Here is a 4636-nt window from a genome sequence, read left to right as displayed (position 1 = left end):
GGGAGCCAGAGCGAGACAGGAAGGCTGGGCCTTCCCTCTGCATTGGCTAATCTGAATTTTTTGTGTATGTTCTGCAGTTTTCCCATTGCCAAAAGCTGCCCTTTAACCCCTGAGTGACCTGCATGGATCTGCCTGTGGAGGGAGGCTAGCTATTAGATGTCAAGGACGGTTTTCAGAGCTCTGGAACCTAGGACACCACAGGTATGAACCGTGGCTTCTCTACATGCTATAGCTGTCCTCTGACAGCTGCAGGTAATTGTAATAATAGTAATAACAGATATTGACAAATCTTGGTTCCATCTTGCACAGAGAAAACAGGCTGAAAGGTGAATTAAATCTAGCTTTTCTCTAGAAATTAAGCATAATTCTATATCCAGAGCAGTTGTGTTGCACCAGTTCAAGACTTCTCCTTGTATTCAGTTGGGGCTCCCAATGTCACATTTTTGCATAAAGCAGAATGGCTTTAAATGTTTAGGACAAATGCTGGGACAAACGCATTTCCCTGCACTGCCAGGGTTTGGCAGGGAGCAGATTCACTTCTTACTGTTGCTGCAAAGTGTCGATCGGGAGTGAAGCTCTGAGTCAGGCTTGTGGAACAGACACTTAGCAAGTTTGTTTTCTTAGGGGCGTGGAGTTGTGAAGATTTTGCGCAGGAAGCAGCTGTAACTGTGAATGAAGCAATCACGGCTTGTTTGAATTGCAAATGGCATCACTGCCTCTCCAGCTTCACCCTGGGCTTTCCACTACTGATGTGTGACCTGGAAACGTAACACTTCCTATTGATATCTCGGGGGAAATTGGCTGTACCAGTTCCACCAGCATAAACTAGACAACTGGGCCCAGTACCCACTGGGATCCCTGTGCAGGTGAGACCTTGCAACCTGGGCTCAGCTCTGTAGGGCTTCATATGCTCTTGGCTTGAGCTGCAGCTTTCATTTAAAAATACTGTTGGAAGAGGTACTTGGCTTTTCATCATAGAAAGTGGTTAGTAAATAAAATCAAACACAGAGATAAATTAAAAATTTCTTCAAAATGGTGTCCTCATACCCTTGCCTCCGCTCAGCCAAAATCCTTCCTTTTTAATTTCACCACTGTTTATAGTTTGTTGTTTGTTTTTCATTCTTGTGGTAACTTTTTTGTTTTCTAATGAAAGGTGTAAGATATAACCCACAATTTATAAAGAATTCACACACCTGCATTGTTACAAGATGAGTTCTTGCAGATAACTTAAGCACCAGTTTTAAATTCCAGGATAATATACATTTATTATCTGGCAACGACCCTGGGGACTAGGAAAAATCCAAGTTTGTTGATCTGCAGTTTATGATCTTACCGTAAGTTTTCTGCTTTGTTTTCCAAGGATTTTGCAGACTGACTGAAGTCTCCAGTGTGGAAATAGTTTTCTATGGAATTTCACTCTCCACTTTCCTTTCCCAGTCTCTTCCAAAAAAACGCCTACAGCCATACAGCGGTAAACCTCACCTTTGGCCATTTACCTCCATCGTTGTTTACTTCAGAGCTCATCTGGAATCTTTGACATGCTAATGCTCAGCGCAGCAGTGCAGACAATAAGTATTCAGGCAGAGCTGAGTGCTTGTTTCACCTGCCTGCATACCAAGTTAGCCTCAAAAATCGGGTTCCCTTCACCTAGCTTGCGGAGACTGCATGTAGTTCAGCGCCTCATCAGCAGTACCACTTTGAAGAGGGCTTTTGTACCTGCTGCACGGTTTAGAGGTTATATTGTGTCTTGGGAATCCTTTCTTGGAGTCAGGTTCAGGACAAGCTATATCTTGTCCTGCAAAACAACTCGAAAGTGCTAGTGAAGACTTGAGTGGTAATGGGGATTCAGTTCACAAGGCAGTGCTAGCTCTGCTGGGCTGGTGGCTCCCATTTAGCACGTTGTAGCTGAGGTCTGCTGCCCTGGCAGTCAGACACAGCCACGCATGGCCACATAACAGACATGAGCTGCTTCTTAGTCCAGCTCCTCACATCCACCTTGCAAATCCCTGCCATCACCACTGTCGCTAGTCATTCCCTTAGCTGATAGGCCCTTGCAGAGAAGACGGGTAGTGAAAAGAGGTTGGAAATGCAAGTGTCTCGTGGGGATCCTTGTGTGTGGAGGCAAAGTCTGGAGGAAAAGAGAACTTCTGAGCCTCCGTGGACATAGAAGGGCACATGCCATGGCACAGGACTGTGCCACAGCCTGTACTCTGAAACAGGCTTGTTCAGAAAGCCTGGGGACTGCCTCTGTCTCTCCTTATTTCTCAGTCTCCCCTCTCTATGGGCAGCTTTGGGATGGAGCTGCCCCTTTATGGAAGGGGATGGCTAGCAGCCGCTTTGCTTGCAAAGCCACCAGGTGCTGGGCTAATGCTCTCTACCACACAAGAGCCAGTTCTACTCTGTACCACAACTCTCACAGGTCAACAAAGAGTTGCCAAAGTCGATACAACAGATGTGCCTGTAGCAGAAAGAGAGATGAACTTGTTGTCTGGCATCCACCTTTCTTTTTCCCCCTGTTTTTGATACCCAGATGTCTGTGTCCCTTTGAAGCAGAGACATTCCCCCTTCAGTGCTTGTTACTCTTTAACTATTGCGCTTAGTGAGGGAAAAAAGCTGTCGGGGTGGCTGTCTGTCTCAGGAGCGTCTGAGATGGCAAATCTGGCTGCAGGACCAGCAAGAACTTCTCATCTGTCATTGACTCGGCAGCTTTTCTTCGTGTTGATAGACTTGCCCCTGCGCGCTGTCTGGGCCTGTTGGGTGTGTATGGAGAGATGTGTGTTAGTGGGGCTCCTCACTAGTTCTTTGTGTCTGGGCCAAGAGTGCTGAAGGTGTCAAGGTAGAGATTGCTAGGAAAGTCCTCAGCGAAGCCTGAGACTGCACAGAGGCCTCACATAAAAGAGATCACAGAGGGCTGCAGGAAACGCACAGCCTCCAAAGCGGCAGCTCTGCTCCCCGGGGACTGCAGCGACAGAAGGAACAGCACGTACGAGGTTGGTGGGCTTCTGCCAAACCACAGAGACACGAGCTATGGCCCCACCAGGGTGCTGATCCTGTCTCCCACTGCACCGCCATTCATAACGTGGGATCTGTTTAAATCAGTTTCCCTCTGAACAAAAGAGCCAGATTAGCTCTTACACTTGAAAGAAGCAGATTGGGGCTGGGGCTGTTTCCTACGTGAGTGTTAAGAGGCAAATCTCAAGAGCAAAATAGAATTCAGGAAAATAATAGTAATGGTGATTCATTTGTCTCTGACATGGTAGCATCCAACGGTGCTCCAGTGACCTGTTGCCATGTTACTATTACGTTCCGGTTCTTGAATGGATTCCACAAGCTGCAAGCTTTGGGCTATATTTACTTTCCTAATCGTGTGACTTCCTTGCTCCTTTACAGACTCCAGTATATAAATATGCACATTATCACCTACGGATTAATCATCCTCAGAGGGCCAAGAACTGCAGAGTTTCACAATGCCTGCTCAGATGATTACTTTACAAGGCCAGCACATTCAGTTGGTATTTAATGGTAGGGTGTATGATGCCATATGTTTTAAAATGAGGTGCAAAGAATGCAGCTGGAGGGCACAGTTGGTATCTCTGGCTAAGAATGGGCTCATCCTACTCTTGCTGCTAGCAGGATGTAACCACGTTTGCTACAACAGAGCTGAGCACACTTGTCCTTGGCTCCACTTGCAGCTAAATTGTATTCGGGATAAGTTCAGTTGCATCAGTTAACGCCAGAATAAACCACTGGACCTTGGCAAAGGCTTTGCTGCTTTGGAGAGCCATGAATCTCTGTGTAATGCGAAATCCATAATATTCGCAGTGCCTTACTACCTGTCTCACAGAGAGACCATGCCCAGAACAACCTATTCATCAGAATCTGAAATAATGGTTTCTCTGTCCATGTCTGACTTGATAAACCACAGTTTCCCTTGGTTCAGCCTATAAAAAGTACTCCCATGATCACAAAAGCAGATCCGTTTCTAATAAAATGTATCCACTGCTAAAAGTTAATTCTGGTTTCGTAGAAGTGCTATAAAGCAGCAGAAGGCTTCTGCTGGCACATGTTTTAGAACTAGGAAAACAATGTATGTAAAAACCCTGATGTAAATCCATTGCTTTGGGGGGAAAAGTGCTTTTCCATGATAGTTTACCATCGTTTACATGATTATAACAGGTTCTGCACGAGGGAAGCTAATGCTCATCCCAAAATAATAAATAAACCAAACCAGTGTAGGCAAGTTCAGGATCCAGCCAGCACTGAGAAAGATGGAGCAGCCTGATGGGGGGGTGGGGGGGGGGGGGGGGGCTTGAGTTTTCCTCAAAACTCAGTTGTTCCTTTCGGTGCAGTCCCGGGTGGACACCAAGGTTTGAATCCCAGGAGTTATGCGCTTGCCTGTTAGTGCCATCATGAGAATCCATTCTTTCTTTGTGCCAGCAAAGTGCTTGGAGGATACAGAGTGCAAAGGTGTTAGGTGGGAGAGCGAGGGGCAGCGATACTCCGGGAGTGCAGATCCCTTGTCTAAAAGGAGCAAAGGGAACTTTGCTGCATGTCCCTCTTGAACAAAATGTACCAGGGGCACGGCTTTCCTTCGGCATCCTAGTCATCCTTAAGCATTCTGCTCCTGACGTGTCCA

The sequence above is a fragment of the Falco rusticolus genome, chromosome 1, assembly GCF_015220075.1.
Source record: "Falco rusticolus isolate bFalRus1 chromosome 1, bFalRus1.pri, whole genome shotgun sequence".
NCBI classification, from domain to species: domain Eukaryota; kingdom Metazoa; phylum Chordata; class Aves; order Falconiformes; family Falconidae; genus Falco; species Falco rusticolus.
Note: the sequence above shows the minus strand (reverse complement) of the source record.